At 45.1% G+C, this 26,693-nt stretch overlaps 1 protein-coding gene and 1 long non-coding RNA gene across 6 annotated transcripts in view; both read right to left on the reverse strand.

The window, feature by feature from the left end:
- Positions 1-12,582, reverse strand: part of LRRC3B (leucine rich repeat containing 3B) — a 92,733-nt gene extending 80,151 nt beyond the window's left edge. For 2 of the 5 annotated variants that reach the window (XM_086674178.1, XM_086674179.1), the window contains exon 1: positions 10,944-11,524. The gene's annotated coding sequence lies outside the window, so the exon portion shown is untranslated. Of the gene's footprint in view, positions 1-8,625; positions 9,455-10,303; positions 10,521-10,943; positions 11,525-12,466 lie in introns of those variants that run through there. The other 3 variants (XM_086674181.1, XM_086674182.1, XM_086674180.1) reach the window with 3 other exon arrangements.
- Positions 12,583-13,968: 1,386 nt separating this feature from the next.
- Positions 13,969-26,693, reverse strand: part of LOC147577113 (uncharacterized) — a 62,948-nt gene continuing 50,223 nt past the window's right edge. Inside the window, exons 4-5 of the long non-coding RNA XR_015255748.1 lie at positions 26,468-26,620; positions 13,969-14,348 (exon numbers count right to left, since the gene is read on the reverse strand). This is a non-coding gene — a long non-coding RNA (uncharacterized LOC147577113). The remainder of the gene's footprint in view (positions 14,349-26,467; positions 26,621-26,693) is intronic.

Raw genomic sequence — 26,693 nt, forward strand, 5'->3', positions numbered from 1 at the left:
TATGATAGCCATTTAGCAGAAACCCCGGGCTCAGAAAGTTGAAGGGACTCTCACCTCTGGTCACACAGCTAATGGCAGAATCCTATTCAAAATCAGGAATTCCAAGGGCAGATGTTATCATCTTTACATGGGCTTGGGAATCTAGAAGTCCATTCTTCTGCAGGAGGCTGGACGTAGCCTGCGGATGTGTTTTGTATTTTGTTTTGTTCTGTTTTTAATTGAGCTGGTCCAACCATCAAAAATCAGGAGGTTTCACATAAAAACCTGGATTTCTGACTTCTGGGGGGAAAAAAAGCTCAGATCTGTCCTCACACAGGGCAACCGAAGAACAGAGCTAAGAGGACACTGTAGCCCACTTTCCCATGGATAACCCAGAACCCAAACAGGGTCAAAGACTCTCTCCTTCCACGGTCTCATGCTCAGCTACACAAAACCCTAACAGCTCAGGCTGTTCCCACTTCCACGCCTGTGCTCACATGACTTCTGTCTTCCTGGGACGTCTCTGCCTGTCTTGCCAGTTTGGTATGTGTATGTGATCAGTCTTTCAGGATCCAGTTCACGTGCCCTTGGCTCCAAAAAGTCAGTTCTTGGTATCCCTGGAAGAACGAACCAGCCTCTGTTCTTGAATATTTTTTGTGTTTATTTTATTTATTTAAAAATTTTTTAAATGTTTATTTTTGAGAGACACAGAGACAGAGTGCGAGCTGGGGACTGGCAGAGAGAGAGGGAGACACAGAGTCCAAAGCAGGCTCCAGGCTCTGAGCTGTCAGCACTGAGCCCGATGCAGGGCTTGAACCCACGAATGGTGAGATGATGTCCTGAGCCAAAGTCGGATGCTTAACTGACTGAGCCACCGAGGCCTCCCTTTTTGTGTTTATTTTATTAAACGTCTTTTCATGTGTGCATATTCAGTGTTGGGCACATAGTAAGCAATCAGCTATGTTTTGATCCGTACTAAAAACAAAGAATTAAGTAGTGCTTATCATGTACCAGACGCGGTTCAAAGCACCTAATACATATTAACTCATGTAAGCCTCACAACTCTATCCTTACATTCATCTCACCTAGAGAAAACGGATGTCTGAGGATATTTAGGCACATTAAAGGTTAGGGAATATTCTCGGAGTCACTCACTCTGCTATTCAGTTGCAGAAGGGGAATTAGAACCGAGTCTGGCTACCTCTGGATAGATGGGTAGATGAAAAGACAGAAGGAAGGGAGAGACGGAAGAAAGGAAAAAGAGAGGAAAGGAGGGAGACCCAGTCAGGTGAACTGTTAGAAACAGGAAAAGGCGGGGCGCCTGGGTGGCGCAGTCGGTTAAGCGTCCGACTTCAGCCAGGTCACGATCTCGCGGTCCGTGAGTTCGAGCCCCGCGTCGGGCTCTGGGCTGATGGCTCAGAGCCTGGAGCCTGTTTCTGATTCTGTGTCTCCCTCTCTCTCTGCCCCTCCCCCGTTCATGCTCTGTTTCTCTCTGTCCCAAAAATAAATAAAAAACGTTGAAAAAAAAATTAAAAAAAAAAAAAAAAAAAAGAAACAGGAAAAGGCACGTTCCGTGGCGGCAACCACAAGGTCCCTGGTGGGGCCAGGGCAGTGTCGTATGCTGGTAAAATGTAGCAACAGATTCTCTGCATCAAAAAAGCCCTGCTTCGCAGTGTCTGTGACTTTCTGTGGTGCCGATAATCCTACTGTGGAGGATTTTGAGCTCTCAACGTGGTATCACTGAATGCAGAGTTGGAAAGAGGAAATGGGACGAGTTGGTGGCACTACCTGGTACTAACACGTCAGCTCAGATACACCAGAGTGCAGGATGTACCTAGGAAGGCGACAGAGGAAGAGACAGGCAGGACCAGGTGAGGAAGGAACTATGAAACCCTACTGAGGATCATCCTCAATACAACAACAAGGAGTAACCTGGAAGTTTTTAGTAGCAAGTGACACATCATACAGTTATGAAGACAGGCACACAGTCAAACCTTCAGGAACCCCTCCTTCATCTTTCCTGCAACTTTCCTGAGTGACAGTTACTGCTGTAAGGAAACTTACCAATGGTTCTGCCCTTTGCCTACTCTATCCCTTTTTACCTGTCAGCTGTCGTTCCCTCTATCAATCCCTCTGCCGACCACCACCATCCTCTTATTCTGGGCTCCTGGAAGTGCTCTGGGGGTCAACAGACCCTCGGGACTGGGGAGTCTCTGCCCATCATTACTGGTCCTCTGGTACGTCAGGGCTGGAGGGCCTAAGCAAAGAAGTGAGCTTGAATGAGCTGAACAGGAAAGCCATCGTACGGAGTATTATCAGTAAAGCAAAGCCGGACACATCCTTGACATTAGAGACCACAGAGCTGGAAGGGGCTCTAGAAAGCCTCCAGTTTACTGGGGAAGTAGAGCAGAGGGCAGTCAACTTAACCAGCCCAAAGACATCATGCTGATTAAGGCCGAAGTTTGATGTAGAATGAGGTTGCCTCGTGCCCAAATACTCTTCCTGCATATAAGCAGGATGTTTTCTGAGATGTTGCTTCCCTCCTGCAAAGTCAAAGGCTTTCTTAGGAGAACTTTTTCTGTTAAGCAGGTTCTACTTCACCAAATAGAACAGACAGAAACATGGTGATCTCCACGATCGGGGACATCCTGGCATCCTCCCGTAACACAGGACAGTATGAGCCATCTGTCTGGAAAACACTCCTATGACCACAGTCTCCTTTCTATCACTCATGGCCTTATTCATCAGTTTAAGAATTCAGTTCTCCAGACCCAGACCTTTCCCCCTGGGTCTCCATCTACCTGGCCTGCACTGAGGCCATTTCCTGATAAGCAGGAAATGGACAGGGAAAGGAAGTGAACCTTTAAAAGCCATTATAGCAGCTCTGCTTTGGGGAAAAAAGTGTTGGAGGGGAACTTAAAACTTTCAGCTGAAATGCACACTTCAGGTGACCAGCCAAGGCGACAGGGCACGTAGCCAAGGCAGCCAGCCATCGGGGACTGAGATACAGGCCAATCTTCACCCAGCCAGGAGCCAGATGCTGCTGCCTGTTTTCTAGTTCTTACTAGAAAATCCCACAGCCTGCCTGTGCCCCTGACATGTGAGTCTCTTTCAGCTAACAGTGATTTTTATTTGCCAACGCCCGTCATTGTCTACAACCGTGACCCCTAGGAATAGGGCAGGTAAGGCCAGTTCCTGGAGCCGGAAAAGTGAAAATTGGTCCAGAGAGAGAGACGGAGAGAGAGAAGATCCCAGAGAGATAAAAGAAGCTGGGAGGACCCTGTTATAATCTGCCCAAGTCTGTTCCGATGTACTCCTACCGCGTTAGCTGCAGACACCGAACAAGGGTCCAAGGTTTTTGGGGTCGCAGACCTCTAGGGCATTTATCAACAGAATGCAAGTGATCCATAAACTTGAACAGGGAAAGAGTCACAACTTTGTTTATGAACACTGCACTACAATTTAGTATTTCATTCCATCATAAAGGCAGGCTACAATACTGCCTTTACGGTCTGCCATGTAGTAGAAGCACCAAAGACTTTGCCACTGACAGAAAGCAGACTTTTTCGTGTCCGAACACAGCTGCTGCAGGTGTCTCAAAGCAGCCCCGTTGCAGATCCCTACTTAGGAGAGATGGTGGCCATCTGTCCCACCAGATCTTGTTGTTACACATACATTAGGAGCTTACAATGGTGTGCGTGTGTGTGCGCGCGTGTGTGTATCTAGTGTTATAATCTTCTGCGTTGCATTTGAAGCATTTTAAACACGTCATTCTGCGGGCTCCTAAGTTTGGAGGACTGCCAAAGGGCCACAGGCATCAATGAGATGAAGAGCCATTGATTGGCCTGGTGGTAGAGAAGCCACATGAACAGGGGACAGGGGAATGTGGGTATGAGACCAGGCCCTCTGGCTGAGCAGCCAGCCTGCCTTTCCTTTGACCTACACCTTGAGGAATTATTTGGGTACGTTATTTTTCCTTGTACACTTCTTCAGCCCTTTATCATCCCCATTAGCTTTCTGTATCTTCTTATTTTTATGCCTTTTAAATCTTAGCCCTCATGTTTGGCATACTATCGAATCTCATTTAGTGTTTCTGTGCACAGAGCTGGGTTTTCTTCCTTCAGGTGGTCTGTTTTCTTTCCTGGCCTACCTCTCTCACCCCCTTTCTCTCCTTGCTGTATCCTGTTTCCTCTCTCTTCACCCCCCTGACCCAGCTGGCTGTCAGTCCTCCCTCCTTCCTGGGTTCTGCAGCAGATGCTTCGGGCACCAAGCGCCTAGAGTCCACCTTGCACTGGGGAAGGGCATTTATTTTGTCTAGATGACACGTTTCTAAGGAGCCACCAAAAAACAGACTGACCACCTGAATAAATGACAACCAAACATTCCATGGGAGAAGGGTACCTGCCTTTGCCAACGCAAGCTTAAATATAATTTGTAGGAAGATGGGAAACACTCCTGCTTGATAATCCCTGCTGACCAGATGTCTAGGGAAGGTCAGCAGACTAGACCAGGATTCTTCTCAGTGCATAAATTCCCAGAGTAGCAAAAGAGAAGTATACTGCTTAGTCACTGCTAACAGGGGGAGCCGTCTGTAAGCAGGCCTTTACCAGCACTGCTGTTCTAAATCAGAAGTGAAGAGGTTAGACTAGAGGGAAAGCCAGTGTGCCTTCATGACCTGTGTGCTTTCGCTCTGGACAAACATCCAAGTGCACTGCGCCTCCTCCCTGCCCTCACCAGGGGAAACATTTGTCCTGAAATAGCCAACTCTCCCGGCAAGGTATTGAAGGCTTACATGTAGACTGAAAACGTGTATCAATGGCCTAAAAAATGAAAGGAAGAAAGAACAAAAGGGAAGAAATAAAGAGAAGAAAGAGAAAAAAGGAAACGAATCTGCATTTGAAGACATGCTTCATTTTGTCGAGGGTTATTCTGTGTTCGAGAATGATGCACAATCTTTTATTTTTTTTTAATGTTTCTATTTTACTTCTTCTTCTAAAACAATGTTTATTTATTTTGAGAGAGAGAGAGCACATGCAGAGGAGGGGCAGAGAGAGAGGGAGAGAGAGAACCCCAAGCAGGCTCCGTGGGGCTCGATCCCACGAACGTGAGATCATGAGCTGAACTGAAACCAAGAGTCAGACGCTTAACCGACTGAGCCACCCAGGCACCTCTGTTTCCAATTTAATTCTAAGGAAAGGCACAATTCTTTTTAGAAAACTATCTGAAAGTGTAGTGACGCTTACATTGGAGAGTTGTTAACATATGAAGCAGCTCAGAGAACTTGGGATAAATTGAAACCACAAATTTTATAAACTTCACTGATCTGTTCATTGATCCTCTTAAAGAAAAAAATCCATTTTTATCCGGGTGGTTCTTTTTCAACACTTGTTCATTTATTTATTTTAAATGAATTATACTGCCCTTGCCAACAACCCATCCCCTTTGGGAAAATAGCATGTTCCAAGGCTGTTAGCTCTTGAGAAGACTGCAGACTTCATTCTCACATAAAATTTCATACGCCATGTTACAATGTATTAATTCACTGGGCTTTTATAAGGGATATACAATTATATACTAGTATGTCAGATATAAAAGCTGCCATCATGGTTCCCAACCACTTGTAGAATAAAGCTCTCCAAAGTCACAACCTGCAGATAAAATATTAGATTTATTGATCTTATGGAATATTCAAACTTAAGTGTAAATTAAGATAGTATATATTTGTTTAAAATAAAATACACAAGGGTAAAACTTCTCAGGTTCTACTTAGTGAACCTTTTCCCCCTCCAACGTCTTCTTCAAACTCCACAGAAGCTTATTATACGGCTTCTCTTGTTACTCAAAGTAGGTCAAGTTCAGATGCTCCGGTCCTTGATTATGTTTTTATTTTCAAATATCTCACCCAAACTGAGAATTTTAATTCATGCTATGTCTTGCATAAATGCGTTTATTCATTGTGTTCTGAACAAAAAGGCTTCGGTTTTTGTTTTTTTTTTTTTTCATACTCTTTTCCCCAGCACATGCTGTTTAACAGTTTCTCTTCTGCCAACAAACTGATATCAGTTTATATGATTTAAGGTAGATACACGTGCAAAGAATTGTCCCAGCAGAAGTGCCGTGTGGGCCCTTTAACACTACACCACATAAAAGCCACAGTAAACCAGGTAGAAGGGATGCCAACCACATAAACAGGATGAGGCTCCAGCTAAGTCTCCTATCATCCCTGAAAAGCTACAAATTGGGAACCAGGATATCTGCCCAGATCAAAAAGGATTCTTCTTCCCGTGCTTCCTAAAAGAGAGACCATTTCTTTTGGATTTTGTCATACCTGATTTCAATGATACATCTTTTCTCCTCTAACACTGCTGTGATCTCACTAGACCAGCATCTCCACTTTAATGTGAATTTTCATGGTTTCCCCTGAAGATTGGGACAGCTATGCATATTTCGTTTTCTGACTTGCATAAAATAATATTCATTTCTAATAAATTCTCTAAAAATGTGAGTGCTCCCCTCGAGACAACAGGGGATTCTGGGATTCGGACCGGTCAACCCAACACAGAAGGCAAACTGAGGTGGTGGGGAGGCGGGGAAGGGGAAAGAACAGCATCTCTCAGTTCAGGCTCTCCATGGTCATTCCTGTCACCCCAAAGCCCTTTATCAGCCGACCTCCATCTATCCCCACCCCAGGTTCTTGACAGCAGTGATCCCTCACCTTCACCTTTCCCTCCTCCACCCCTAGTTACTGCCTGAGGGCTTCTGTCCTGGCTTCTCACAACATCAGGGATGCAAATCCTACCCCAGGCTACATAAAAGGCACCAAGCTTCCACCATCTGTCTGTCTGCCTGTAACTCTCACCCCTCAGTGTGGCTCTAAGAAACAGGTTTTTCCCAATCCTCCTCTCTGTTTACTCCGGCTGACTTTTTCTTGATTTGTCTCCAGGGGCAGGACCTCCTGATGCCAGTAGCTACAGAGAAAAGACATGGGATGTTCTTAGAAACCAAAATTCTGTCCTATAAGAATGGCTAGGGCTATATGGCATCCCGAGGCTGCTGAAGAAGGTCCCTTTGTTATAAGGTCTCTGTGGGTAACAAAGTGGCAAAGGGCTATTTCCCCCCTCTCTGAGCCTCAGGTATGTCCGCTAGAACAATATTGTTTTGCCTCAGATTTGCAAAAGCCTAAAGTGTGACCCAACGGTCAGAAATTCAGAAATCATACCAAATCACTTCATTGTATTCAAAAGAATTTTCCCCTCTGATCTACTATGATTTCTCTTATTTTCCCAAATACTTGGGAGTGAGGCCAGACAGAGCTACTCCTCCTGACAAAAAGACTGCTACAATGATTGGGAATCCATTCATTTTTATTTAACATCACCTAAGGGTTTGCATGGTTACTTAAACGCTGTTGATTTGAAGGCTTATAAGTATTTGGTTGCAATTTTTTTGCAAATGAGACACATTTGTGATGGTGTATCCGTTATATGATAGTTATTTTTTTTCTGGTTATGCTGACTGAGGCAGTTATGAAGAATTAGAAAAATGAACTTTCTTTTAATAAGTTGTTCCCGAATTAATTTTAAGATGCTGAAAAACAGCAGTGGCCATAATCCATTTATGCATCAACATGGCTTATTTTGGCCAAGAGTCAGAGGACAGTGGTTCCAGTACTGGTTATGTTAGGAACACACAGAGTGGCCTTGAACATATCACTGAATCTCCTCCCTGCTTCTGGATTGGGGGCAGTGATATCTGAGATCCCTTTAGCTCTAATATTCTGTGGTTCAACCAGTAGAAAGACACTGGCAAAACACAGTTTCTACGGTTTGTGACTATAGATCTCTGTTCACGTTTGGATTCCCCCCTCTCCACTGCTCTTCATATTTTAAATGGGAAGGTCTGCCAAAAGGTTCAGAAAAGAAGTCCATTGCCAGCAGCCAGTTGCCTAAATTTGCTTTCAGCACCAGGATCCCATTCTACCAAGATGTACCCCAACAGACTCTGAGAGAGGGGACATGCCCCATCAGCCTCCCACGTGATACAGGCAAGAACTGGCGCTCCCACAGTATGCCTGCGGGGTTTGGAGTAAAGGGCTGGGAGACCTCACCCATACTTCCTTGTGGACAAAAGGTCTTTAGTACCAAACAGGGTCAGGGAGCTTGGGACACACCCAGTGTTCTCTCCCCACAAGATTAACCAGCTTCCCCACTTGCTGGCTGGATGACAATGAACACATAACTTAAGTTCTCCATGGTTTAGTTTCCTCACCCATAAAATGGGGGGAAAAATAACTGTCCTCCAGGGTTGTTGTGAGGAGTAAAACTAATAGTTCACGCAACATATCAAGAATAGTGCCTGGCACAGAGTAAGAGCTCAATAAACACTGGCGCAGATTATTATTACTACCTGTCTCCCCAGGATATCTCAGCAACGCGGGGGTGGGGGTGGGGGTGGGGGGAGGGCGGGCGGGGACACTTTGGTGTGCAATTGAAGTCTTCCTTCAAGAGTTCCCCAGGGACATGTTCCAACCTGTTTCTCCATGCAGAGGGAAGTGGCCCGAGCACAAACCCAGGTAATAGGCATCCGGAAAGAAATTGGCCCTGGGGTAGTTCTCGCGGGGTGAGGGACTTCAGTCTGGGATCCTACCTCAGGTATCCAGGTAATTCGGCAGAAGCCAACGCTCTGTCCCCTGCGATGCCTGGCCTGTGAGGGTGTGGCCTTTGTGCTCAGGAGCCGCGGGGAGTCAGCGCTGAGGGAATCCCCGGTCCCGCTCCTCGGGGCTCTGAAGCCGGCCGCGGGGAGACTGGAGCTCGCTGCTCCAGGGGTGCCCCAGGGTGGGAGTGAGCGACCTCAGGATTCCTCCCCCGGAGCCCTGGCAAGTCGACGTCTCTTCCGGAAGGGTCTGGCCAAGGCGTGGGGCCCAGAAAAGGAGACTGCGCTGAGCTCTGCTTTCTCCCAGCTGGTTACGGGAGAGCAGCAGACTTATTATAACAGGGCAACCGCAGAGGCGGCTGTGCCCCGAAAAGCCTGCACGTGGGAGGCCTGGGCAAGGAGGGCCAGAGGGTTTCAAACAGCTCGGGACCCCACGCAACCTCCAAATTCTTCGATGGGCCAGTGGAAACCCGGCACTGGACTCTCCAAGGTGCTGCTTGGAGAGGGGCGTGCACCTCCTCAGAGAGAGAAGGGTTAAACGAGGTGCTTCCAGGCCTTTGGTGGCCCACCTGGAGAAATGGAGCCCGGGGGGGGGGGCGCCCCTTCTCTGCAACAGCAGTCTAGACCCCCTCCCGCAAATGGTCTTCCATTCGAGATTGCTGGGGGGCAAAGGAGGAGAGAGCCTCGCCTTCCCGCATCCGTTAAGGCGGCTGCAACAACCACAAGGACCTACCGAGGGGCCCAAACGTGGAAAGACCCACCTCTGCCCGGGGCCCCGGCCTGGAAGCCAAGTCTCCCCTCATCGGATGCCCACACCCCCTCGCCCTGCGTTTCCCGCACGCCCTCTGGCTCTTGGCTCCAGAGCCTGCGGGCACAGCGTGGGGCTCCCCCACTCCCTCGCTCCGCCCAGGTGCGATTTGCGGAAGGGCGGGGGGGGGGGGGGTGTTGAACGGAAAGGTGGCTTCCCACTGCAGCCTCCGCCCCTGCGCTCTCCTCCAACCGGTTCGAACCCCTGTCTACTCTTCTGGCTCTGGGGACTCCCCGCCCCCCCCCCCCCGCCCGGCACACACGCCTCTCCTGGGGGCCAGGAATCCCCTTCCCACCCTGCGGCTGTGCAGACCTCCTTGACTCCAGAGCGCCCGGCAGGGAAGGTGGGCGTGGGTCTACGGACTCGGCTGCGGAGGTGGAAGGGTGTAGAAGCGGGTGCCGGGGAAAGGAGAGGACTCTGGTCCTCTTAGAGCCAGGAAAAGCATCCCTGGTCCATGATCTGACCACTCGGTCGCCGCCTGAGACGCCAACGCATTCACAATCTCGCCTGGAGGTTTGTTTCTCCTGGAGAGGAAGATCGCCCCGTTCCAGGCACCCAGAAGCTGGCCTTCCCAAGTACCCCTCCTCACCCGTCCACCCCCCTCCCCCCCGGGCTCTGGCATTCCAGGGCTCCATTCTGCCTCTCTGCGCCTTCCCAGGTGCCCAGCCCCTCCCCCCATCTCTATTTACACACCCGGGCCAGAGCTCTCCGGACTCAAATCCTTTTTCCTCCGTGTCAGGTGACGGCTTGGACTGGCCCCTCGCCCACTTTAAAAGCGGAGCCCTTTGGTACCCTGTCAACCAGATCTACCCGAGACCCCCACCCCCACCCCTCCGGGAACATTTCTCTCCCCAAATGACTTACTTCACCCACCCGGATCTGCACTTGCTGTTCCCGCGGCACACAGCCGCAAGCCACTCCAAGGGTTTCATTACCGAGTTCGGGGTGGCATACGCAAGGATGGACCGTGCTAGACTGAGCCCCAAGGGTGGCCGCAGCCTCCTCCCATGTCCCACCCCTCCTATTGCATTATCTCTGCTCCTATCCCACCCTCACGAGCAGGATGAGCACTGCTGAGTCCCAAACCCTCGCCTCTCTAGCGGGAGCTGCAGGGAGTGAAAAGTCGACTAGCAAGAACACCGAAAGAGAAATGGGCAGATGCAAACGTCAGGGGTGGTAGTGGGGGAGGGCTGGGGGAAGGGCGCACGCGAGAACTAGACCTGCAACTTGCACGGCACGGGGTGAGCACCGCGCGGGGAGGGGGGGGGCACAAAACTTTGCAGACTATTGCACAGCAGCTGGCTGCAAGCGAGCAGGGGGTCGACTTCCCCCCGCCAGGAGGGGTCTCTCCCAGGGTCTGCGCCAAGGGGACCGGAGCTTTGGACGTGGCTCTGACCTGGGGTGACAGTTCCCCTCTACTTGTTACGGGAAGGGACGGCCTAGGGCACCCGGGTAGAGGGACGACACCGCGCTTTGCGAAAAGCAACAGGCGGCTGCACCTTACCTTGCGCCAGTCCCGGGCCGGGGTGGCTGCTCCATCCTCGTGGCGCAGGGAAGAGGCGTTGGATGCGTATGCCTGGGGGTGTGAGCTGCCAGAGCTGCAGCGCCCGCTCTTCCCACCCCGCTGCCAGCCGGGCTGCCCACCCCGGACCCGGCCGGCCGGGAGGGCTCGTTCCCCGCCGCGGCGGCGGCGTTAGTGCGCGGCGGCAGGAGCGCGGGACGCCGGCTGTGCGTGGCTGGCCGGCGTCCTCCGGCGCCTCCACCGAGCGAGGGTGCGGCTCCGGGCGGCCGTGCGGAGCACCGCTTGGCTCCCGCTTCTGCGGCGGCTGCTGCAGACCCTGCGCCCGGCCCCGGAGCCTTGCAGGAGGAGGAGACAAAGACGCGAGGGAGGCGAAGCGCCGCTCGCCCAGATGCGATCGTCTCAGTCACTAGAGGGGAATCGCCTCCAAACCCCGGCTGAGGATGAGGGAGGAGGGGCGAGGAGGCTGGGGACGGGAAAAGCAGCAGGGAACGAACGTGACAGTCAGAGCCCTGCCACCGCCTCTCCCGCGCTGCCCTCTCGCCAGCCGGGTGGAGGGTCCGGAACGGAGAGAGAGGGCGGGGGCTGAGCGTTTGCTGCGGGAGGAGAGGCGCCGAGGTGGGAGTATGGGCTCCCTCCGCCTCCCTCGCCTGCCTTCCTCGCACCCCGCCGGTGCAGAGCTCCTCTCTCTGGAAGCTACGGCCCCATTCTTTCTCCTGTTTATCTAACTACTGAGATCCGAGCTGAATAAAACCGGCATAAGAATAAGAATAAGAAGCATAATGTGGTGATGGGTTGATTGTCCTCTAATGGGGAAAAGGCGGATGCCTAACAGCTCTTCGACAAATGATGGCCTACTGGGTGCCAAGTGCTGTATGTAGTAGGCTGTTCCGGGGTAAGAGGGATAAAGTGAGCTATTCCCCGAAGGCTCTATGTTCCAATATCAGAATGATCCCCTGCGGTTCCTGAAGCACAAAGTTTTGGCCATGAGTCCTGGGCCCTGATCCCCCACCCCCTACTAGTCCAGTTTCCCAAAGCAGAAGAAGGTGTTAGAATTCAATTTGCCTTCCCGTTGCAGGGATGACTTTCTACAGCCAAAACCAAACCAAACCAAAACAAAACAACAAAAACAACAACAACAAACGGCGTGCAGAGTATATATAGACCTTAAGAAAGTGTATGTGCGTGTGTTCATGTGTGTTTGCTAAGATTAACACAAATTACTGGTTTTAGTGGTTCTCAGTTCATGATTTAAATTATTTAGCACATCTGCACCTAAATAAATAAATGAATCAAGAAACAAGCAATTGGGGCCAGAGGAACCAGCCTTCCCAGCATCTACAAATACCACCTTCTTTTACAGCCCTGTTTCCACCCCAGCCCTCACCCCTCACTCCAGGCAGAATTACTTTTCCTCTTCTCTTTGCTATCGCAGTCAAATTTGCCAATCACTTGCAGAATTCACAAAGGTATAGATTTTTTTCATCGTTTTCTATTGCATCACTCACCTGTATTACCTCCTTTTTTCTTCTTTTTTAGGATACCACTGCAACATCCAGACTTGTTTTGTGTCTAGTGGGTACTCAAGGAAAGCTTAGCCTGTTGAAAGTCGTTTTCTCCTTTAAACACTGCTAAATCCCAGTGTGTTCTAGAATTAAGGGAACTTGGATGATGAAATTTGGGAGGGTTTGGGGAAGGGGAGGGCACACATAGTTCTACTCCCAGCTCCTCTGACCTAGAAATGTAAAAGTATTTAATTCATTTTTTGTTTCTGGACACTTTTCTTTTCCCACTGACCAGCCTACGTCTGTTTGCTGAATTCCCATAAGCAAGGGAAACCAAGTTGTTGGGCAACTGCATAGAGCAAGTGATATGTACTCAGTTGCCCACACCTAAAGCAAACCCATTCCAGGCAGAGAATGACCAAAAAATTCTTTATTATTTCATGACCTGTGTCAAGTATGTTGAAAGACTGCCAAGGTGTCCTCATTTCCAATGAGGCTCTCTTATTGTAGATGCATTTTAGAATAGTTTGAAGAGTACTTCATTGCTGAGAGGTAAAAAAAAAAAAAAAAGTGCTATGTAGTTTAGGGATATTTAAAATTGTTCTCTATTTTCTATCCCCACTTCCTATGCATTGTAGAATGGATACCACCTAGATTGGGGATGTGCTAAGGAAAAGGTCCATAATGTGTAGGAGATTAGAAAACATGATTGCTAAGATATCTTCTATTTCTAAGATGAAACTGTGATTGGAAAGGTTGTGGTTTTTTTGTGGTTTAAGTTCTGTTTATTTATTTTGTTTTTGTTTTTTAAATGAAGTCTTAGGACTTATGGATGGCAGGTATGTAATTTGGTGTAACTTTTCTGAAGGGAAATATGATGTTACTCTTGAAAGCATAAACTTTTTGGAGGTCCTTGTCCCTAAGACTATACTTCTAGAAATTCATCATTAGGAATAAATAATGGATATACAGTAAGATTTATATACAAGGATATTCATTGCAGTGTTGTTTACACTAGTGGAAAATTGAAAATAAACAAAACCAAATTGAAATTTCTAACAAGACTGGAATAGTGAAATGTTTTTAAATCTATAAATGGATACTGGTCAGACATTAAACTGTGGTTGTAAATGAGTTAAGTGAGTATTGTTATAAATGATAATTATAATTTTAGATGCAAAAAAATCAGATGCACAAGATGAGAGACACAATAATAAAAATTAATATCTGGAGTCAACAGATGTAGGTTTGGAGCTATACATTTCTACTTGATAGCTATGTAGAAATCTTAGACTTGAACTTCCAATTCCTTAAAGGTATAATTGGTTGATGTTAATTACCTCATAGTCTTCTGTTTTCATTGAAATTTGCAAAACACTTATTTCACAAATAAGTGCCTACTACACAGTAAAAATCTCAATATGTTTTTCTCTTGGCAATCATTGCATGTATAAATGTGAATATATACATATGTTTAGGCTCGTGTCTAGAGTAATGTATACTCCAGTATTAACAGTGGTTATCCCTGTTCATACAGGGATTACAAGTATCTTTTAAAATATATAGGGTAATCAAAAGCAGAGGAATTTGTTTTTAAATTAGTTCTCTTTTAATTAAAACAAACAATTTCTACCTATTGACAGAGGAAACCTCTAGACTTGGGATGCTTTCTGCTGTACTTGATTCACATGCTCATCAACAAGACTTGCTGACCATTGGTGTCGCCCATGCTATAAAAAGGATAAATGACAGGGCATGGAGTTTGTCACCTCTGATATAAACTTAGATTTGTTTTGTAGCAACCAGGAGTCAAATCCAGCTCAGCAAAATATGCTGTTTAATACGAGGAGCTGATTGGTTGCTGCCCCTGACTTGTCTTGACAACCTATAAAAAAAGAGAAGAGAGGAGGTATCAGAAGCTATATTTGTAACTTGATTAGTGAATTAAGAAGGAAGCCTAGCACTGAAGGGCCACTTCATTCAATGACCTTCACATCACAGCAGCAGCCCCTCTGGCCCAGAGGGGGAGCTTTTGTAAAACTTATTGTGTATATTACAAACATTACATTACTTACTGGTGTTTTCAGTTTAACTCTCTTTAGAAATAGGGGTAAGCAACTGTTTTAAAATCAATATATTCCAGTGATTTTGCAACTAAAGGAAACCTCTTGAAATTTTAATTGCATTTTCCATTTGGAACTCTCCAGAGAAATGGAAATGCATTTTTCCGAGCCCTTGAGTTGATTTTCTGAAATCTAAATAGTTGGGGTGACTTAAATGAATGGAATCAAGGCAAGAAGATGTTAATATCATGAATCCTTTGTGGAACGTGTTCCAGTTAAGTACTCTTCATAACAAATCACCCCAGAACTTCTTGGCTTAAAATAACAACAATCTTTTATTAGCCTGAATCTGGAATTTGGACAGGGCTCGGGGAGGAAGGCTCACTTCTGGCCCACTCAGTGTCAGCTTAGGGCCACTGGAATCAGAAGTAGAGGATTCACTTCCCAAATGGTTCCATCACATGCCTGGCAGCGTGTGCTGGCTCTTGGCGTTCGACAGGAGCTGAGGCTCAGACCTCAGTTTCTCTCCATATGGGCGTTTCCATGTGCATCTTTCCCATATCTCCATCGTTCCTCATAGATTTCCTCAATTTATGCCATTTGGGTTTACAAAGAGAACCCTATAGGAATCGGACCTTGCCTGGATAATGAAAATCTGAACATTATACAAACAATCTAGTCTTCGAATGGCATTGCAAGTTTTAACCCAGTGGTGCCCATTATACAATCTAGTCTTCGAATGGCATTGCAAGTTTTAACCCAGAAGTCACTGGGCAATGTACACTCGTGAATCTAGCTCATCATTTGGAAGACTTGGGTGCATGGATCAGTTTTTCTTCCATTTACTGAGATCATTTGGAATGCAAAGTAGTGCACCCACCATGGGAAACAATATGGAGATTCCTCAAAAAATTAAAAATAGAACTATTATATGATCCAGCAATTCCACTTCTGGGTATTTATCCAAAGAAAACAGAATCACCATCTCAAAAATATGTCTGCACCCTCATGTTCATTGCAGCATTATTTACAATAGCCAAGACATGGAAACAACCTAAGTGTCTATTGATGGATGAATGGGTAATGAAAAATACACACACACACACACACACACACACACACACACACACACACAAAATGACACTATGGAATATTATTCAGCCATAAAAACGAAGGAAATCCTGCCTTTGTAATAACATGAATGGACCTTGAGGGCATTATGCTAAGTGAAAGAAACCGGAGAGAGAGAGAGACAAATACTGTGTGATTTCACTTCTATGTGGAATCTAAACCAAACCAAAACAAAACAAAACACCAAAAAAAAAACAAAAAACAAAACTCTTCAATACAATGAACATATTGGTGGTTGCCAGAGGCAGAGGTTGGGGGAGATGGGAGAAATAGGTTTACTATTGATTAAAAATAAAGAAATTAGAGGATTGGCCATGTATAAATGCATTGTAATTTGTGTGTGTGTGTGTGTGTGTGTGTGTGTGTGTGTGTGTGTGTGTGTATTTAATGACTGGTCCACATAGTGAAGACCAAATTCCCTATCATGGTTTTTTCATGGGCCTCTGCCATTTAACTCTCTTTCCAGCTCTGTCAGCTTCTTTTATCTTCTCATGTTTATCCATCTTACCTTGGCTTTATGTAGACTCCTATTCAGGCTAGCTGTTGACAAGTTCACCTCTCCTAGTAGACTTATCATAGGGGACTAAAGTTCCTTGAGAGCAGAGACTTTATTCCAATCAATTTATGCCCCCACAACTGTCAGTCGAGCCATGCAAGGAGTGGGTGCTTATACATGCTTATTGAAAAGATGAATAATTCAACACCCCTTGCCTTTCCAATTCAATCATTCTATCTCTAAAATGGCAATATTGCTCGTGAGCTGCTCCACAGGGGAGCTAATTAATTCTCTGAAACTGGAAAATGTTTTGAAGTTCCACAGTACTTTGGAAGCACTCAAGAACATTAATATGTGCAATAAAGACATTATTATTACTTCCCTGACACATAAATGGTGAATAATCCATTTTAATGTGTTTGTTTTGAATATACTCAACAAATTTGCAGGAAGTAATGTATTGTTGGCTCATTTCTACTAATGGACACCTTGTGTGGACTGAATAAGATGTGGCCTCTTCTGGCTCTATTGTTTGTTCATTTCTCCAGCTCTCAGAACCGCTATTATACATGTTTTCTGCCAGAAAGGTGCCCAGGATATGAGAATCAGCCTTCTTGGGGTTCCGTGTCTTGACAGGTCATATGGGTACCTATGGGATTCTAGGATTGCACTCTTAGTTCCCTAGCCATATAATTATTGTGGGAAATGTCTTGTAGCTGAGAGATCCAATAGAGAATTCCTATCCCTAGGTGGAAATATCAGATTCTCTTCTTGGGAATTTTGGACAAGAAAACTGGGAAGACCGGGCTCATCTTTCTGATGACTAACATCGCAAGGTGTAACTCATAGGAGCCATGAGCAGGCATGATATCTGCCATGCAGAGAAAGCCACACTATACTGTGAGTGACAAAACTTCCACACAGGGATAAATGTGAGAGGCAGAGTGATTCCCTGTAGGGTCTGAGTCCCTGGTTCAAGCTATTTGGAAGTCCAGCCATGTCTCTGCTCTCCCCTGCTTTCATTCATCCTCTTTTTTCAAGAAATCACCTTTTTGCTTAAACTAGTTCACATTTAGTTTCTGTCTCTTGGGACCAAAAAAAAAAAAAAAAAGTCCAACTAATGCAACATCAAAAAAAGATTTGAGAAATGCTTCTCAGAATATGTTTGATTAAGGGTTGGAGAGAGTGCGCTTGGGGACACTTCGATATGAGGCTTATAGTTTGAGAAGTTAAAAGCCCGGTGACTAATATAAATTGAACCATATTTTTCCAGATAATAAAAATAGGATCTGACATGTAAAAGCAGGGTCCCAGTGTTTTTGACTTACTGGAATGTAGGCTTCATGAGGGAGAAATCTGGATTCTTTACCACTGTTCACTGATGACTACAATAGAATTCTGCACATGCTAGATAATTCTGCACATTATTTAATAAATATTTGTGGAATGAATGAATGCATTTATTTGTTGCATATCTTCCTTAGTCCTACTCGAAATATGGAAAATGACTCCTTATTGAATCCATACTACAAATCAGCCACTGTGCTCAGTGTCAACAAACATGTCATTTAGTTTATTACCTGACCTTGGAGCGGAGGTTGTGGGTGGGAAACGACTATGGATTCCGAGAACTTGTTCTAAGATGAGACAGTTTGTTCAAACAGTTTGCACGTAGATTCTATATGGTGGGGGTCAGGATTTGAACCCAGGAGCATCAGTCTCCAAAACGTGTGCTCTCTCTAACATACCACATTCACATATTAACATACAGGGCAGGGATCTCTTCCGGAGCAATAAACTAAAAGGGGACAAGGCTGGACTGGAATATTGCTTCATATATAACTCCAGCTCTAATGATCAAGGATTTAGTGAACACAGAATTAGTCCTCACTCTACAGACGAGTAAGTGCAGGTCTATAGGGCTGCATCCAGTACTCATCAGTCAATATCTACTCAGAAAGTCTCATTTTCAGGATGGAAGCTCTCTTCTTGTTCCCCTGGTCTTTCCCTGGAAGAGTTAGAGGACTTACTCCTTACCCCCAAGACTGATGGGAGTTGATGGATAAATACCCTACACCTTCCTTCTCTTTTGGTTTGACTCCAAGGCATGTTCCACACTGTCTCCAAGAGGTCCTCGATGTGACTGTGCCCCAATTACCCACAACGCTAATTTGCTTAAAAGTATACCCTTTATTGGTTTCCTTTCCTTCCATGTCTCACTTCCCTTCACCTCTCCCAGAACCTTCCAAACAAACTACTCAAACTCTTGCCTTTATCTCAAGGTTCTGCTTCTGGGCTCACCTGAGCTAAGGAGCTAAGTCATATCTCTGGCCCCTTTATCCTCATCCTGAAGGGAGACTGTCAGATTACCTGATCGATGAGTTTGAAAGAAGAAACTGAACATTATCTATTACTTCAACTCTTTTGAAGAGGGCAAGTTCATAGGACATGCATGTTTGGACTACCCTCTGCTGTGGGCTTAAAGGCTTGCCTTCGTGGGAAGGTCTTCAGTTAGCAACTGGATGGATAAGTCAGTTCGTTTCAGGAGTGATGTATTAGGACACTCACCAGATCCTTACAGATCTAAAATCATGCTCTCCAAACAGCTTTATCAGCAATATTCACATGGTTCATAAAAGCCAAATGTGGAAACAACCCAAATAAGCATCAACTGATTAATGGATAGACAAAATATGTTTATGGAATATTATTTGGCCATTAAAAGGCATGAAATATTGAGACCTGTTATAGCATAGCTGGATCTTGAAAATGTGATGGTAAGTAAAACAATACAGTCACAAAATATCACACATTAATATTATTCTATTTATATGCAATGCCTAGGATTTCTGCAGAGGCATAAAATAGATTTGCCGTTGCTTAGGGCTTGGGCGTGTGGAGGGGAGTGGGGAAGGGAGGAGATAGCTGAAGGGTGTGGGGTTTCTTTTTGAGGTGATAAAAATATTCTAAACATGACTAGAGTTATCCATATCTCTTAATATACTAAAAACCATTGAAAGGTACACTTTAAATAGGTCAACTATATAGTATGTGAATTGCATCGGAACAAAGCTCTTGAAGTTAGGTCCACATTGTGATGCAAGATGTTTTGTTTTTTTTTTTTTTTAATTTTTTTTTTTTTTTTTTGTGATGCAAGATGTTAACATTAGAAGAGGCTGGGTAAAAGGTGTACGGGAATGGCTGGTCTGTACTATCTTGGCAATTCTTTTGCAAATGTAAACCTACTTTAAAATAAACAGTTTTTATTTTTTATTTATTTATTTTTATTTATTTATTTTTTTTATAAATTTTTTCAACGTTTCTTATTTATTTTTGGGACAGAGAGAGACAGAGCATGAACGGGGGAGGGGCAGAGAGAGAGGGAGACACAGAATCGGAAACAGGCTCCAGGCCCTGAGCCATCAGCCCAGAGCCTGATGCGGGGCTCGAACTCACGAACCGCGAGATCGTGACCTGGCTGAAGTCGGACGCTTAACCGACTGCGCCACCCAGGCGCCCCTAAAATAAACAGTTTTTAAACTTGGGTCTAAACTTGGGAAGGTCTGAGCTTGGGAAGGGTCAAAACTTCTCTGACTCAGTTTCCCTACCTTAAGGGAGAACAATACTACAATATTCATCTCGTAAAGTGGTTATAAGAATTATACACTATCAATTGAGATAGTGTATATAACACTTACTATGTCTGGCAGATAACCTCTCTCTCTTTCTAACTAACTAACATGGGGACCTAGGTGCATAAGGCAGAATCATCAGTGCGTCTCAGGCATCCTGTTTCCCCCCACGATCTCCATTACCATCCTGTCTCCCTGTTACTTTTCAGATGTGAGATTTGCTTTGACAAGGTTTGGTCAGAGGCTAACATTTATAACAGTACAACTTAATAGGTATAACGAGCCAACTCAGTCTGTAATGCCAGAGATTTGGTGGTGGGGTTTGGCGGGGGGGGAGGGGGGGGTGAAGCTGGGTGACATTAACAATTGATGCCAAAGTGGCCCTCCTTAGCAATTAGTTGTTCTTGTTTCTTTTTGCCTCCCATCATAGCTATTTTTGTTATTGTTTGTGCTTTGTGAAATGGGATCGTTCCATCAGACCCACATGTAAGCCTCAAGTTGCTGATGCAGACTTTCCTTTCCTCCTTCTGTAGCACTTATGGAAGCCGGCACAGTATTTCTGCTAGCTGGTCTGGAGTCAGTTCTGTATCTAATTATGGGGTTGATTTTCTTCTTTTGTATTAAGGTTTTCTCCACCCACTGGGGGTGTTAGGGATTTGACAAGGAAGCTTTCCCTATGGTCCCTGTTTCATTGTAAGAAGCCAAGGGCGTGGGGGAAATGCCCTTGTTGGAGTAGAGGCTGGGGTTTCAATCCTTTCTTTAAATTCAAGGGACAAAGGAAGCTTCAGGCAAGCCATTTATTTCCCCAGGCTTGTGAATTGGCCTAAATCATCTCTTCTGCAACTCTTAGTTCCTCTTAGGACTGACATTCTCCAAAACACAAGCATCTTCTTGAAGCTTACTGACAAGTAGTTGCCAAACACCAGAGGAGTGCTGATATGTTGTTAGCTAATATTATCTCTCATCTGTTTGTAGCATCTTGATGGGAAATCATCCCTGGGGAGCAGCCCTCTTCTGGAGTCTGCTCTGAGAACAGATTTAGAGATCACAGGAAGAGGGGATTATGGAGAAAATGGATCCCTCCAGCATGGACAGGGATGGTGTCATTCTGTTACCGTTCTGAAACAGATACAGACAAACCAACGGAAGGCTGGTCTCAGTGCCTGGAAAAGGAGTATTACATAAGTGCAATTTTACTTTCTGCGTTAATCTTTGCTGAGGTAATTGCTTTCATTCTATTTTCAGTGTGTTGTTGGCAATGCTGCGTGGCCTACTGACAGTTGTTCAATAAAAATAGAGATCATACCCGAGAGGAAAGGTGCAATATTCGCACATGGCCAAAGTTCTTGGAGCCACAGTACTCAATTCCTCAAGAGTTACACGGCGAGAGGCACTGCTAGCGAGTTGTACCAGGAATTAAGATTGAGTTACATTTATAGGTTGTTGGGTGTATCTGGCACGCACCTTTGGACATAAGGAGTCGTGCAACAATTTCAGCGAGGGGCGCGAAGGGGCGTAAAAGAAGCTCAAAGTCCTATTCTTCTCTCTACTCACCACATAGTCACCCTTAGCCTCCCTATGCATCACCAAATAGAACTAAGTTTACCCCCTCAATATCTTGCTAATGATCCACACCACTCTGTCAACGCCCCTCCACTGCTGGCTTGATTCAGAACATTATCATAGCTCACCTGGGTACTCTATGACCCTCCGAAAAGGTCTAACTGTCCTCAACTCTGCTCTCAGCCCAGCAGCAGGAGCGATTCCCTAGTCTGCAATGTGTTGGTCACATGCCTTGTTTAGAATTCTTCAGTGGTTCGTAATAAAACCAGAACTTTATCACACAGCCCTATAAGTCTCATTATAATCTGTCTGTCTACTTCACTAGCCTCCCCCTCTGTGATTTCCTCTTCTTCTAGGGTCTAGCCAAGTTTAGCTGTTCATGGTTCCCCCAAATTCACTGCACTCTTGTGCTGCTTACTGGGATACTTCCCAGAAAGGATACCCCCAAGTTCTCCTTACCTTTTAGGTGTCTCTCACCAACATCCTCCCCAAATCACCTTTCCTAACTCACTAAGGACGATTTCCTTCCCATTTCCAATGCTCCCTACATACTGCCATATGGCTATAATCAAACTAGCATTTGCATGGTGAACTCAAGTGTGACCATCTAAAGGCTGAGACCATGTGTTGGATCTTCAACTCCCTAGCACCATACCAGACAAAAGGTGCTCAATAAATGTCTTAGGATGAGAAAGGAAAGAGCATTTTCTAAGCACCTAAGATACGACAGCCTCCGTGTTTGATTTGGGGGAGGTGCAGGACAGGAAGGGAAAGTAAGCAGCCTATGACTTACATCTGGGAGAGTGATAAAAATAATGAGAGGATGGGCAGAGATATTAATAATAATAAATCACGCATACCAAAAAGTCAAATAAGCCAGAAAGTCCTCAAGTCTTGGGTAAAATTTAATAAATCACGGAAAGGAAAGCAAACTAAGGGTAATATTAAGGAAATCAGAACTTTGGCTCCAAATGACTCCCCCTCCCTCAGTGAATGAAAGGCCCCTGGAGTTCTCACCATTAAAGCCTCCTGGCATATTTGAGGATGGCCATGATAATCAAGCATCTAGCATAGGGGGTGGATTAGAAAATGTACATGTTCCATAACAGGGGAATCCTAGTAATCATTTCTCATGATCTGTGGAGATATTGAAAGGAATTCTTAAGCAGATGGTTTTATACCTATAGAATTTAATCACAGGTCCCAGCAAAATCATTCTCTTATTCTCTGTAGCACTGAAGTCTGACTTTTAGTGGGTAGTGTTGGGAGGTGAAGCAGGACAAACAAGTAGCAGACAGGAAATTATAACGAAACTTGAAGACTGTATTACGGAGTTAATATTTTATCAGGAACCACTAAAGAGTTTTGAACAAAGTATATCACAGTCACATTTGCAGGCTAGGAGTCTGATGCTGTATGCAGCATGGATGGGAGGTGTAGAAGGGTGGGGATAGGGAGAGCATTTAGGACTCCAGGACAATATTCAAGGTGAGAAATATCAGTGTTTAGAATCAAGACAATAGAAGGGTGGATGGGGAGACATGTGCCTCTAGAAGGAGACAATTCTAAGGTCTAAGTTAAGTCATCTAATGCTATCTAAGTGACACATTATATGATGGACTCCAATTTCCCCTTCCACGTGCTAACTCAGTGGGGTGTCCCTAGCCCATCAAGATTTCTATGGCCAACAGAACCCCAGCCCCACTGTGACAAGTGCAGTTGGCTGCCCAACCAACTTTTCCTCCCCACCGTTCTTACAACAGAGCCCATAACTCACTGTAGGAGCTGAAAACCTGCTTTCCCAGCAGACTTTGCAGTGAAGGATTAACATCACACATGACTGCAGTCACTGGAAACTAAGGGGAAGCTTGGTGCCAGGAATTTTTTAGTGAAGGCCTTTTTCCCTATAAAAAAAGAATAACAAGAGGAGAAATATCCCTCTTCTTCTACTGATCATGCCCTTTGTCATGCCTGTGTGTGATGCCTAGAACTGTGGCAACCATCCTGAGACCATGAGAGAAAAGTGTGAAGACAGAAGCCATTATGTCAAGGATCAGAGAAGAAGAATGGAAAGAACCTGGTTCTTTACTGATGTCATTTGAGCTTTTTAAACCCACCCTGAAACCACATGTCTCCAAACTTCTGTTATATGAAATAATACAAAGCCTAGTTTTAAAAGTTCTTGCTACTCAAAGGGTGGTCAGTGGACCAAGTCTCTCAATATAAACTGGAACCTGTTATAACCAGAGAATTCTGCTGTAACCACAGAATCTTGGACACTAGCCCAGAAAACCTGAATCAGAATCTGCATTTTAACCAGATCCCCAGTGTCAGTTTAAGCTCCTTTTCATTGAGTATTGTGTTACTTTCCTTGAAGCATCCTAATTAATACATCATTACATACAGCTCCCCCTATAACTAGAAGTAATTGTGTTTTCTCCTGTTATTCCACAATACTTGACCACCTCTCTGCCACGGCATGCCTTTTATTTTGTCATATATACGTAGTAGAGTTAGAACTATCTGTGGCAGTCTGATCGATACAACGTCATAAATTCCTTAAGAGAAGGCCCTATATCCTACTGGCCTTTCTACTCACCCTTCTGCCCAGCATTAAACTCCGTGAAAGCAAATATTCAAATATTTATTGAATGAAAGAATAAAGGGAGTAATCATTTCTTTGTAATTCTTCTTGCCAATGAGAATTTTAGAACCTCCAGTAGATAGACAAAATGGACTCAGAGGTATGCTCATGATCTGCCTCGGGCTATAAATGTATTTTGTTTTCTTATTCAACCATTTTTCCAGGTAGAGCCGTGCTCAACAGAGCTCTTCAGAGGCAAAATGCTCCATAAATCTGGTTTTTTCCTCATGGTGGGCCACATCCTTGCCATCTTTCTAAAGCTTAATTGCCTTATTGTCATTGGAATAATGGAAGTCATCCCAGGGTTGGCCCTGTCCAAGTCACCAGATGCAGCCCTCTGGGGACCACTTTTTCCATATGCTGATTAATTTATAGTAATCAATGCCATAAATTAATCCACCATTTAGCATCGAACGTTGACCACTGAATGTGGCCAGGAAAGAAATTCCTGGCCATCTAGAAATCAGGAAAAGCCAGAAAGAGGCAGGCACATTTAGCTGACTCTGCTTTCCTTAAAAGGCTCTGGCGGTGGCCAAGCTTAGAGAAGCTAGAAGGCAGGGATAAATATAGAAAATTGATTTATCTTTTTCATTTAATAAAAAGCATCCATAGATTCTATAAAGTAGAAACTCTGCATATAGGTCACCCAAACAGAGGACGCACACGGGGAATAGATTTTAGCCTTCTCACAACACATACAACAAATAGAGAGCCATGTGGTTTGACTTTCTGGTTTTTCCATGATTTTGTAAACACACCTTCACAGCCCACAGCATATCGGCATGCTGGCCTCCCCCCTCAATATCTGGCAAAACGGCAGTCACTGTAGGTGTAGTGAGCAAAACCCAAGACCTAAGGCAAAGAGGCTTAGGATCTGGTCCCAACTCCATACCAGTTAAAGGTAAGAGGTGAGCCTATCCCAGCCTGTTGGTGCAAATGAGTGCCATCTGTTTGATTATGGACACTCCTCAATCCCAAATTTTAGGGTGGATAAGAAAAACCATATACTTATTTAAGGGAAATAGTTTCACAAAATTCACGGAGGTTGTATGAGATCATTTAGAAGAGGTCGTACTAAATTTTTCCATCTGTTCCAACAATTTCATTTATTTACTGACAGCCCTAATTGGGCAAAGGAGGGGAGGACGTGATGTAGCAAAATAATCCCTAGCAGTGCCTGCCATAATTCAACATTGTCCACTGAAAGCTAAACTTTATTGGACCAAATTGCCCAATAAGGCCCACAGAAAACCACACATGGACAGCTGTGGTTTTAAGTCCCCAATTGACTTTGCAAATAGGAAAATTGCAGAAGCTATTTCAGAATCTGGGAATGCTTATTAGCAAATTTTGCCTGTTGAAATTATGGCCTAGATTGAGAAAATCAGTCTTATAATTGTTGGGGGCATTTTTTCACTCCCAGAAGAAAAACTAATTTTATGTTTATATTAATAAGATTTTTTGAGACACTGTTCATTTGAAATTGAGTGGAAGTTAATTCCCCAGAAAGGAGTTGGTTAACCAATTTATAGACTTACCAATTTGGGTTAACAGACATCTTACTCATACTTCTGATAAATGCACAGCAAGAAACAGAGCCCTGAGCAGTTAGTGGCTTGCCCAAGGTCACTCAATTAGAGGCAGAGCTAGGACCACAGCCTCATTACGTCTTTTAGACCAGTGGTACTCAACTGGTGGTAATTTTGCCCCCCTGATAGACACTGAATAAGGTTTGGATACATTTTTTGGTTTCACACTAGGAAGAAAGTACTACTCACATCTAGTGAATCGGGCACAGGAATCCTAGTACACATCCTATAACGCACAAAATGGCTCCCCAGCATAGTAGTGATGAGGCTAAGAAACCCAGGGGTGCAAGTATCATTTAAATAATAAGGCTTGCACACACACACACACACACACACACACGCACGCAAACACAGAAATGACCAGAAGATAAGATAGCTAGCTACATTACTTCTAATACTTCTTTATAAGCAAAACGGGAACAGAAATGACAACAGAAAACCTTCGACTTTTCCATAACTTCTCCTCTTTCACCCATCTTACTTCCAACACCAGCCCATCCTGCCAGCTCCTCTTTCAAACAATATTCCCAAAGCAACTGCTTTGGGCCACCTCCACTGATACCTCCCAGACCTGCCACCATTCTCTTTCCCCGGGTCCACTTCAACAGCGTTCTCAATGATTTATCTTCAACCTTCCACCTGTTCAATCTGCTTTCTGCTCGGCAGTCACAGTAACCTTAACAAAGCAAACCTGATGGTGTCACTTCTTGTCCTAAAGCTTAGTCTCCACTGGGACTAATTCCATACATAGCCCAGTGTGCTACTGGAAATAAGTAGGGACGTATGTTGGCTTGTCCTAGTAAGTGGGGAGCTACTAGCCTTTAGCACCTGGGGGCGGAGGAAACGTATTGCCCCATAACAGGAGGGCTGTGAAGAACTGACTCACCCAAACTGTTGAGCGCCTCTGGTAAGATCCTGTGGCCTCACTGCCTCACCTGCTCGACAGGTCACTCTCGGTGCTCTAGCCAGCGCACTTGCCATTGCTCGAAACTTCCAGGTGTGTTCCATTCTCAGGGATCTGTCACTAGCTGCTCCCTGCCTGAAAAACACCGCCCAACATATCCATAGGTCTTGTTCCCTTGCTTCATTCAGGTCTCCACTAAATTGTCATC

This window comes from Puma concolor, chromosome C2 (assembly GCF_028749965.1).
Source record: "Puma concolor isolate L17-30 chromosome C2, mPumCon1.1.hap2, whole genome shotgun sequence".
Lineage (NCBI taxonomy): Eukaryota > Metazoa > Chordata > Mammalia > Carnivora > Felidae > Puma > Puma concolor.